Consider the following 12,661-nt stretch of genomic DNA (forward strand, 5'->3'; position numbering starts at 1 on the left):
TTCATTTAGACAATTGAATCGCACATAACATTAACGTTTTAAAGTATGCTGGAGATGACTGCATGGAATTAATCAGTCTATTTTACCTGGCACACAGAAATGTACTACTAGCACATGCCATTCTGTAGATATTGTAGCGAATTGTAAGTTGGAAATGAGGCAGTAAAAGCATTCAGGAAGATTAAAAAGAAATTTGAGAACCATATTTAAGAATATCTTGTAGGTAGTATGCTAATTGTATTTGGTTTGATTAGTGGAAACATATATTACCTTCTTTGAGCCAGCTGCAAATTTTAAAGTAGTTGCATTTTTTTAATCCTAGATCGCAATAAAAATGGAAATAAAACTCTCATACAACTGCTAAAACAAATTTATAAGAAATATGTTGTAAAGAAAGCTAAAAATACAGATCATATATGATCAGTGGTGACTTATGGCAAGCATTTTTTTAATTTCCTTGGTAAAAGGTTGAGAAAAAATTTGGAAAGTGCAGCTATTGGTCAACTATCAGTATAGGGCAAACATTTGTATTCAACTTCTAACTATTTTTGTGTATCTAACATCCCCTTGCTCAAACAGGTTAATGAAAATCATCATATTATGGCAGAAATTGAATGAATTAACTGATGATATCAATTGGACATTATATCATTAGTAAAACAGAAGGTCAAATAGCAAGCTTTAATTAAATTGATTTATATGAACATTATTCCTCTTCAACTTGACCAAAACAAGACAAAAATTGCAAGTAGATTCCATCTGCATATGTAATGGGCAATTAGAGGTCATCATTATGCTCTCTAATTTCTTTTCACTTTTTATATTCTAAAAATTTAATGTCAAATTATTCTGCTTAAGTCTAAAATTGTTCTGAAATTTTTCTCCAAGGTGCATAGGACATTACAATGTGTTGAAAAAAATTAACAAAATGTTTGTCTCAAATAATTGATACTACTTCAAGTAAACTAAAGAAAAATCAAGAGTTGACTGAATTTCAAAAAATTTCTGATGCTTAGGTGACAGAACCATGCCACGGAAAAGATAACCTGAGGTCTTGCTTCAAAAAGAAGGCTGGGACAGAAAGTCCCCCAAGGTCCCTTCAAAACTAAAGTTTTCTATAATTTTCTGAAAGCAGCCTGTTTTAAAATTATCTATGTGTTTCCTAGTATATTTATGCATAGGAACCAAAGCTCTACCAGTTCTCCATGTGTTATTTTCTTCCTTTATATCTTGGCTAATAATACTACTTTGTATTTTATTTCTGGCAACTAAGAATGGCTCCCACTTCCACTCTTAATTTTAATTCATAGAGGAATGGTGTGTGACTCTCCAAAAGATTTTATGAGGAAGTCACCCCTTCCATCTAGTTCAAAAGCAGAAGAAGGGCAGAACTCTGTTGCAATCCATTCTATAATTTCCATATGCAAGTAGCCTGTAATTGTTTAGACATCCTTGTAATGTTATACTTTCTATTTTTTATTTATATTTTGTGGGTTTCTTTCTGGATTTGAAAGTACACAGTAAACTTAAAATGCTATTTTAAGTTCAGAGCAAACTAATTTCGTACAGAAGATATAAAACAATCTTCATACTTTGTTTCCGTGTATAGCTATTTAGTGTATAGTATTCAGTTGTGATGTATTTTATCAGTTTCAGAATTAATAAAAAATCTTTCAAGACTTTTCAAAACTTTGCATAACTGTAATCAACAGAATTATGAAGACAGCAAGAGGTAATTTGACAAAAAAATTTATAAAATGTAACTAACCTCATGCTGGAGTAAATCTTCACTTGTTTTTGTACTATAACATTGCACAGATTCTTATTTATAGCTATAATGTACAAGCTTTTAGAAAGGAAATTAAATTCTTCCTTAGTTTAATCAATCTTTGTCAAATAAAGCAATTAGTTGACTGAATTTTTGCCCCAAAACTCATCTCTTAATGAATAGCATTTTCTGATTTTTCATAGACACCTCTGGATATTTCATTCTAAAAGTTCTATTGTTCTACATTAAGCTTCAAGACAACCCATGTCCTCATATATTCACCATACATAGTACAAAAAAAATTAGTATAGATGTGGAGAATATCGCTGATGACAGAATACTTTCTTGCATCTCAGATGAGAGATATACAGGAAGAAGGAAGTTAAGGGAGAGATGGATCGAATATGGGTAGGGCCATTTTTAATTTTCTTTTGAGTGGTATGAAAGTCACAGGTTGCTTCTTTTTGCATTTTCCAATTCATAAAAGCTAAGTTCCTTACATTTGCATTGACATTTGAAAACTTTCATATATGAAGGTAGCTGTTTTTTTCAATTCTGCTGTTTTCCTTCTGCTTGTATGAATGACGGGGATGAATCTGGTCTTTTAGCAAACAATGTATACCTTGCAGGAGTACATAATATGTAACAGAGATTTGCACATATTCTCTTTGGATTTTTGTCATCTTTAAATGGATGCTTTAGGGGATTTTTTATATGTCATATTTTTAGGTCTTTCAGCAACTGTATCTGAAGTAAACAATTGGTATCTGACTTCTAATTCTGTATTATGCATGCCAAATAAAACCAGAACAACTATTCTGTCAGAGTGACTCCTAGAGGACTATGGGAAATTTTAATAATACAATTCCCTCTATACTCATCAAAGTAGCATATGTTTTGTTTCCAACAGTTGGAAATATAGCTGAGAATATTTTTATTCAAATGATCGTCTGTCACAATGTTCTGTTCAAAATCTACTATCTTGATGAATAAGATAAAACATAGATTCAATGTCCAGATCATGAAGATGCACTAAAAATACATTTTAGCATTCTCCTTTTGCTGCCAAATCAGCATGAAAACTCATTGTTTTTGCTGTGTTGCTTGTATTTTGTCAGCAGACTGTTTAATAAACATCAACACTCACAAACATTCTTGATTTCCAGACTTAGAGAGGGATTCATCTGATGCTGTATATATTTACCTATGGGAAAATTCCCAGGATCACATCTATAATTCCTGAGCAGGGGAAAAAAGTAATTTTCACTTAAAAAAGTATATGTATACTGTTCTAGGGAGTCCACCCTAAAAATGACCATATTTTTCCACTGACAAGAAAGGTTAGATGAAAAAGGTAGCAGTTCATACACATATTGGAAATTTCAAGTTAAATGAGATTAAACTATTAGGTTTTTTTCCTAAACTAGAGAAACCATTTTTTTTTTTTAACCCTTCAAATCTTTACATAGTTTGTATATCCTTATGGAAACATGAAACTAATTAGAGTAGGGAAGTCTTACATTAACTAAGAACTATATGGAGGTGAATTCTTTGAGTGTATTATTGGGATACTGATGTGTGCCTTTGGGAAGATATAACATTTTTCTCAGCATAATGTAGGGTTTGACAAACTACTTTAGTCTTCAATCAGAATTAATAATAGGAAAAGACAGCTGCACATATGAGATACACTGCTAACATACTCTCAAACTTGCTGAATTTGAAACTATTCAAGACCCAAAAGAAAAGTTGTCACAGGGAAGGGACCATGTGAGACAGGTGTGTGTCCATGTGTGGAGCACATTATGTAGACAAGCTAGACTTTATTTATATAACCATTTCTTTATTTAGTTGCAGTAGTTTATCTCCCTTTTCATTGTTTAAAGTTCTCCACTCTGTATTTTGATGTAGGCAAGTTGGTACTTTATTGCACTTGTATACTTTTGATGCATTTAGATTATTTGGTCTTATGCTTTTTCTTCAAATATTGTTTATGTAAGACAGAGCTTTCTAAACATTTTTTACCTTGCATTTAATTTCCTTGTGATTTCTGTTGCTATTTCTTGAGTTTAGTTATGACTGTGTCTTTAAGATCAATGCCTTATGTTTACAAATATTCCTTCTCCTCATTTTAAGGTTCATAAATTCCACAATGCCTCTTATTGAAGTTGTCTTCTGTCTTCAAATTTTCCACTAACTCATTCCTGCTCGCAATAAAAAGAAAATAAAAAAATAAATAAAGAGAGAGAGAAGATGATAGTTTATTTCTCTTGTTTTTCTTTTCCAAATATTTTTCTAATTTTTGTAACCCATAACAGGTGATCCTTGCTATATCCTTAATATATCTTTGAAATATCTATGTCAAATTACTTATATTTTCCTGCTGTTGAAAATGATAGAATTTGATTGTTCCTAGACTTCACTGTTTTAGTCATCTTTTACATAAACCATTGTAACAACTAAATTGTTATTACCACAAGTACCATCCAACACCATCAGCTATATAAAACTTTCTGTAAATATGTCCTTCTTTCTATGTATGACTGGGCAAAGCCTTACATCTCTCACGTTTTTGGTCCATCTGGTATGTTTATGTAGCTTCAGTGAACTTAATGAGAAACCTGAAAAACTCTCAGGATTACTATCTCGAAATAAATGAATCTTCTCTGTAAGAGGTGTAACACCTCAGTGAAACCTACACTATTTGGACAAGTTTGTATACTTTTCAGGACTGGGACTGTGAAACTCAAGGTCTTATAGAAATGAAGCTTCTACAAAGACGTAAATACCAGCCACATGTAACAATTATGTAAGCACTATATTTTTTCAATACACATCTACACATATTCATGTGTAGAATTTATGAAGTATAAAAACCGATATTGTCTCTTGAAGGGATTTGACAACCATAATTGATGTGATGCAAGAGTCACTTTTTAAAAATTTGTTCCATATTCAAGAAAGTACTAAATGTTCAAATTGTCTGTACAGACTGAAAGTTCCTTGAAACTGACACTTTAAATTTTGCATACTTTATAAGCATAAACTAGGGATAATGCTTCTATCTTATGTAATGCAAATAAAAACTGCGCTACTTGCAGTCAGTTCCTTATTGTTCAATCTTATGAACCAAAAAAGAAAGAAAATTCTTGCAAATTGTAAACGGAGGTATTTATTGGGTGGAATAATTTCTTATATCTCATAATTGATGCTATTCTTACTGAGATATTGATACTATTTTTACTGAAGCAGCATGTTGGGGGAGAGGAGAGGAGAGGAGAGGAGAGGAGAGGAGAGGAGAGGAGAGGAGAGGAGAGGAGAGGAGAGGAGAGGAGAGGAGAGGAGAGGAGAGGAGAGGAGAGGAGAGGAGAGGAGAGGAGAGGAGAGGAGAGGAGAGGAGAGGAGAGGAGAGGAGAGGAGAGGAGAGGAGAGGAGAGGGAAAATGTGAATGAGAAAGGAAGAAGAATAAAAAAGGAGGAAAGGGAAAATGGTCTATATAAACATATTTGTATGTGTGTGAGAAAATGGACATGTACTTAAGCTTTCTATTATAATGCCTTTCAAACTAATGATAGAAGTAGAATATTTTGACTAAATAATAATAGACTAATTCTTCTATGCTTGACAGAAATATTCACTGAAAACTTCAAATTGATGAAATTATCTAGGTAGTCTACAAGAAAGCTGTTCCTACAGAGACATCTACAGAATTTGTTACTTGCATTTCACTGAGAAAGAAAAGTACAGCACTAAGAAGATCCACAGAGAATCACTGCAATAAGTATCTGCTTGTATTGGACATTCGTAAAGCCCAAGAGTCATGGTTGCTATCCCTTACTTGTAAAATGCTGACCTTTTCTTTTTTAAAGATAACTTTCCATACATTTTAACTTCCACCTTACAAAAAATCCTAATATTCAATTGACAGATTTTCATTTCCATTTCATGATATTAGATATAAAAAAAGAAGAAAGAACAGGATGGCTTTTCATCCTTGACCAGAGCTGGGCTCATCTAATCAATCTGATTGCCATTCTTATAAAGTTTTGTATTGACTGTCTAACACAAAAATACAACATATCTTTGTAGCTGTGAAAAACCACAGAATATCTTGATTTCTTAAAACAGTAAAAAATCTCTAAGTGACAAATCCTTTTCAAATGAAATTAGACTTGGAAAACCTTATTTTACATTCTGGATCTGGTATTGTTCTGAATTGAATGTTTGTCATTTTATTATTCATGTGGATTGAGCAAGATGAAACACTAGATTAACGCAGCAGTGAGAGGCATCATACACCCTGAGGGAATTACTATATTACTGTCACCAGAAAAAGGTGACCAAGCTACTTCAGATGTATTAGTATAAGCTGCTGGCTTATTTAGAATATTACCATTAGCAACAAGCAAATGTTGTGTCAATTAAGTTGAGAACCCTGAGGCAATATGTGAAAATTCTTTAAAAATAATAAAAAAAAGGAAAATAAAAGATATTAGAAACTCTGAATAAATATATATAATGTTGCATTCTAGTGAACGAGAGAGTTTTGGCAAAGAGACATTTTAGAATAACCTAACGGAAACTGTAAATTATATCATTAATCTTGAAGTTAAATAACTTATCATTATAGTATAACGGATAAAGAGATACTGTTGCAATTTTTAAAATAAATACTTGCTACATAGACTTAGAAAATACTTTTCATTTAAATTATTTATGTATAAACCAAAATGCTTTGAGACCATCCAAACTAAACAGCTTATTGCATTGATTTCTAAGTGGCTCTTATTCCTTTTAAAATAGCATGAAATCTATACAGAGTAAGAAGGAAAGGCCTGCATTCATTTTTGAGAGAGAAAAACCAACTCTACAAAGGACCTGCAGGCTGTGATTCAGCTTTTGCATCTACTTTTCTTTTTCCCCCAAGACTGGGAAAAAATCAGGACCTGGTTGCCGTGTTAAGCCCTAGTACTCTTTCTGGCACTGTTTAGCACTGGTTAAAGGATTCTTGTCAGAGAAGACCTCCCTTTGAAAACTGAGTTATAGAAACATAAACATATGTCAGAACTTCAAAATCAACAAATATAACATTATCAATAAGCTTCACTTGTTAATTTTTTTTTTCATTTAATGCCTACTAATTTTAAATTTTACATAATATTACTGTTTCTATTTTGCTTATAGTGTTTCTCCTTAGAAATAAAAGATTTATAACATGGCACAAAATATTATAATCCGTTTTCTAAACCCTTTTTTTCCTGCAGAAAATTATTTCTGGGTGCTTTTCAACACAGGATGAAACTGCTAGCATTTTATATGTGATAAAAGTTACCCTTTAAGTGTATGTGACACATAGACCCTCCTGTAATTTATGGCAAAGCAGGCTTTTGTCTCTCAATGGGAAAAATAAAAAAGAAGAGCCAACCAATACAGCTGTAATAAATATTGGTATCATATTTTGTATATCAATTTCAGTCTGCCTGGAAGATGGGGTTCATATTCTTAGAGGAATAAAGATGTTAAAATATTCTATCCTAAAAGTAAGACATAAAATATCAAGCACCTTGAAACACTAATGGAATATGTCTGCAGATAGTAGTGTTATACGTTTTAACATTCATATCAAAAACATTAGTGAATTGTGATACACAGAACTTTCTGGTAACTTTTTATGCATAGCCAATTTACAGTCAGGTTGAAGTTTTTGCTTCAGCCATAGTTTACCTTATTGTTTTCTTAAAAATGTATATATGGATCAAAGGGTACATGATGAAGAAATACCTTTTCAATAAGTGCACAAAGCAAAATTGTGAATACATATTATTATTAATGAATGAAAATTATCCAGAAAATATCTGACTGTCTTAAATTAGAAAGGATTACATTTATAGGGTGCAACAAATTAGGCTAAAAGTATTCTGAAGGTCTGCCATTGTACTGAAAACCTTATTTTTATTAGTATAATTCAAGACTAGTATTCTGTTCAGCATTTAAGAAGAATGAAGGATATTTCCAGAATGTAGGAAACTTGTTTGGCAAATTTCTAGAATCACTTTGATACCAGCTCTTCCTATTTTTAATTTGAAGATGTACATGGTGTCACTTCAAAAGAAAAACAAAAAAGAAATAAAATGCAGACAGATTAAAAACTTTCTAAGAATCTTGAAAAAAAACCTCACTTGAATTTGCAGTCTAAGATTTTTGGTTTATTCCATTTACGTTTCTTTCTTTGTATAAATGAAAAAGCTTGTCAGCACTGCACCTCACTGTTCTGAGGTAATAAACTGCCAGACACCTACATGCATTGTAGTACAGCTGTTATCCTAGAGACTTCTGCAAGCCCAGCTGCAAAACATCTGGAGACACACACATTTGAGTTAATACTAAAATTTAAAAATTCTGTACTTCAGCTTTTGGCAATTTGAATAAAAAATAAACAAAGAATCTTCTTTGTATATATATCCACCTGGAGGTAATTATGCTAACTGGCAAACTTACAAACTTTAAAATTTTTCTTTTTCTTCCAGTCAGAAAGGTAGCATATAAGTGACATGTGGTCTGTTGTTATAGAGTCATTATTCTCTAGAGCAGTTGCTAAGATGTTTCATTTTTGTAATTCTTATTTGATTTTATTTACTAAGGTTATTTAATTATTTTAGTACTAATTTAGATTAAAAATTTTATTTACAGACATACACAGTTGTATGGAATGAATTGAAACTTCTTTCTTTTTTCTTCCTTTTTTGATCTGGGATTGCTTTACTGCCCATAAAACACAAGCTTAGCATGTGTGGCATTTCCAGTATTTAAGCTGAAAAGATTATTTGTCCTCTACATAAGCTCATAAAAGTTGAAGATAGCAGGGCTATTAAGACTGGAATATTTTGATATCATGCGTGGAAGGATGTTACTCAGATATTTCAAATTTAGGTACACGGACTTCCGAGTAAACTGAGTGAACTGACTAAATGAGTAAAGTTGGACCCAGGAAGACAGCACTTTTCCTCTGCTATTAAAATAGCTGCTTAAAAGTTGCTTGTCCTTACCTCTGTAGCAACCTTTCCTTGACCATTGGCCAGGTAAGGAGTCGAGGCTCCTAGGTTGAATTACATGCCTAGGTTTTTAATGTTAAATCTGGGTATAATAATTTCTACCCCTCTGCAAAGCAGACGATGTAATTCTATCAAGAAAATTCCTAAATGAAAATAAACACTGTAATGCCAGGTAGACATTATTCATGTATTCAGACATTTTCTTAATGTACTACACTAAATGAAGTGGCCTGTTTATACCAAAGTGTGTTTTTGAAGGCATACAAACTAACTACTGTACTTAGCATAATTATTCACATAGAACCTTCATTGAATGAATATAAAATATTATCTATGAACAAAGAAGGATATGAGATTTGGTCCTTACTTTAATTGTATGTACTGTTTTCCAATCAATATCAGCTGCTACGACGTATTTACAGTATTTTTACTATGAATAATATTCTTTGTTTTATAGTTCTATTTCTTCTGTTTCATAGTCAACATATCACCTATTACAGGAAAGAATAATTGTTCTGTAATATAAACCCACAGCCTATAACTTATGACCAACATGCTGTTCTAGAAGGAAAGCACTGACTAAGGTAGTTTCTATGATTTTAAGTGCCATTTTCATGGCATATTCAGAGAATTAGGAAACTGCAATGACAGCTTTTCAGCTTTTAAACTTTTTTTTACTCCATCCTTATTCCATTTATGAAATATTTTTGTGTACTATGGTTTTCTCTTGAAGCACACAATATATTAAGAAGCTGATAAGATGCTGTATACTTAGCCTTTGTGTTCCAACTGCTGTTTTCAGAACAAGTCTGGTAAGTCACAGCATTCTGAGAACATTGTTGTCTTCCTGGGGAGCAGCCATCTACAGGAACTATGACTCTCAGACACTACATGACTATATTACTGTGAGTGTTTCTATATTTCTCTAAGCTTTTCCTTCTTGAAATATCTGAGGGTTGCTGATAGCTCCATTACTTGCTTGTTTCTTTAATTTTTCTTTTCTGGAAAGGCCAGCATGACAGTGATATCTGACTTTTTCAGAGGAGCAGTAGTTGAGAATCCTGAGAAAAATGATAATTAGCTCTAGTTCAGAATGAAGGACATAATTAACTTCACTATGTGTATTCTTAAATATGTTCTTATGCCTCTAGTTATTACTGAGATTACTGCATTCTAGGAAGGTAACACTAGGACACCACATACTGGCAGCAGAGCTACAAAGACTTTCTCAGGGCGCATGAAACTCCCTCAAAAAGAAGTGGAAAAGGTACTTTGGCTGTAAAACCATCCTGAACCCTAAATAGCTTAAGCTGAATTGATGTCAGTATCTATCCTGAATTTACATTTTCATTAGTTGCAATTATTAAAGTGACGGCATAGTCTTAAATTAGCATTTAACTACTCTTGAGCTGATGAAATTTTCATGCATAATTTCATCCCTGTGTTCTAAAATTAGGTATATTCCTACCATAAGACTTATATTTTAGTTCATGGTGCTTGGTTTTGGCTTACTCATGTGTTGGGGTCTCCTCCCCTGCCATGGAGCCCTGGGAGATGGGCCCTGGGGGGGAGACATGGGGTTTCCCTGCCCCTGGTCAGTCTCATTCCCCATTGGTTGGTTTGTGTTCCCCGGGGTGGCCAAGGACCCTCGGGTCCCGTGACCGGGGAGTTCCTGAGCAGAGCCCCGGCCATGCGGCTGGAGAAATAAACATCTCTGAAACATCTACCACGAATCTGTCCATATATACTTCCTTTCCACAGGACTCCTGGTTTGAAATATGCTTGTTACAGTAATCCCCGCTGTAACAAACTGGTGGAGGAATGCAGGCAGGACACTGATCCGTGAGGAAGATTCGTGAGTAAAATAACCACTCTAGACCTCTCTCTTCTCATCTTGGTTTGGCTATTCTCTCTGGACTATGGAAGAATCGTGGGAAATGGGGCTCTCTGAGCCACAGAAAAAAATGTATCTAGAAGTTAAAGGAATCCTTGAACAACAAAACAAAAAAGTAATGCAACCGGGAGATCTAGAACATTTCTTCATCTGGCTTTTCAAAAGGTTCTCTGATATTTCTCGAGACTTACTTTTTGATATCGAACCTCCTGAATCTTGTGAGGGGTGTTTCTGGGACGAGATCTGGGATAAAGTATGGGATCAAAGAGAAGCTTTCTGTGCATACCTTATAATCAGGGAAACTCTTGAGGAGCATTTATATCATCCCATTACCCCTAAAGCAGAGGATCCTACTTATCCCATGGCTGAGGCCGCGCGGCCGCCATCTCGGGAGCACATGACTGCAGCCGTGCCGGTGGAGGCGCCTGCGCTGGATGCGCCCGGCCCCCTCGGGAGCGCGCTCCTTATCACAGACCCCATCCCTGTCTCGGGGTCCCCGGCCACGCGGCCGCGAGTGAGGGAGCGATGCCGCAGGCGCCGCGGGTGCTGTGGGCCACGAGCAGCCAGGAACCGGGCATCGGCGTGGCAGCCCGCTCTGAGCACACGGCTCGGAGAGCCCTGCGGAGGGAGAAGCGGCGGTTTCCACAGCGACACGAGAAGCCGCGCAGCGCAGCGCAGAGCCGGAACGGGGCCGCACCCAAAGCAGCGTGGAGTTGGCCGAGCGGAACCGCTCACAGGGCACGGAGCCAGCGGCGATGGCAACGCGGGGCCGCGCAGAGCCCAGACACGCCGGAGCAGCGCCGCTCGGAGAGCGCGGAGCAGCCGCAACGCGGGGGCCCGGCCGAGACGTCGGAGTCGGCGAGGCAGCGGCCACGCGGGACCGGCAGCCACGACGAACACGCAAGCACGTGATAGGAGGAGTTATAGCCACAAAAGTCACAGGAACTGTGAAATGGTACAATGTGAGAAACAACTATGGATTTATAACACGAGATGATACAGGGGAAGATCTATTCATCCATAGAACTGCCATTAAAAGGAATAACCCTAAAAATTACCTGCAAAGTGTAGGAGATGGGGAGGTTGTACAATTTGATATAGTGCAAGGAAAGAAGGGTTTACAAGCAGCAAATGTTACTGGGCCTGGAGGTATTCCAGTCAAAGGCAGCCATTATGCACAAAATTATAAACAATATCCATCCCAGCAGCTTCCCTACCCACAGCCTACTTCCCCCTTTTACCCTATACCCAATATGAACCCTTTCCTAAGTTTACCCTATCCCCAGTTTATTCCTAATCTGTTTTTCACCCCATGGCTTCCCTATACAATTCCATTTCCCTACAATTCCTCTCCGATGCTGAGGGGGGGATGAAAAGAGGGAGAGAAGAAATTAAACCCTCTCCTGTCTCAGTTTCCCCACAAAGCATGCCCGGAGAGTTCTGTCTCCCTTCTGTCAGCCCTAAAATGTTCCACAGAATCTGTTTGGACATTTAAAGACTCAGGAGGGTGGCTTGTTTTGTCTTGAAACTGTTCTTGTTATCCAGTTGTTTTCATTCTCCTTTTATTAAAATAAAACGGGTGAGATGTTGGGGTCTCCCCCCCTGCCATGGAGCCCTGGGAGATGGGCCCTGGGGGGGAGACACGGGGTTTCCCTGCCCCTGGTCAGCCTCATTCCCCATAGGTTGGTTTGTGTTCCCCGGTGTGGCCAAGGACCCTCGGGTCCCGTGACTGCGGAGTTCCTGAGCTGAGCCCCGGCCATGCGGCTGGAGAAATAAACATCTCTGAAACATCTACCACCAATCTGTCCATATATACTTACTTTCCACGGGACTCCTGGTTTGATATATGCTTGTTACAGTAATCCCTGCTGTAACACTCAGGTATGACACTTGTGTCATCTTAAGAAATGTGCTCCTCACTTTTGAACACATTATTTTGAATATTTA

The sequence above is a fragment of the Coloeus monedula genome (assembly GCF_965178545.1).
Source record: "Coloeus monedula genome assembly, chromosome: 3".
In the NCBI taxonomy this organism is placed as follows: Eukaryota; Metazoa; Chordata; class Aves; order Passeriformes; family Corvidae; genus Coloeus; species Coloeus monedula.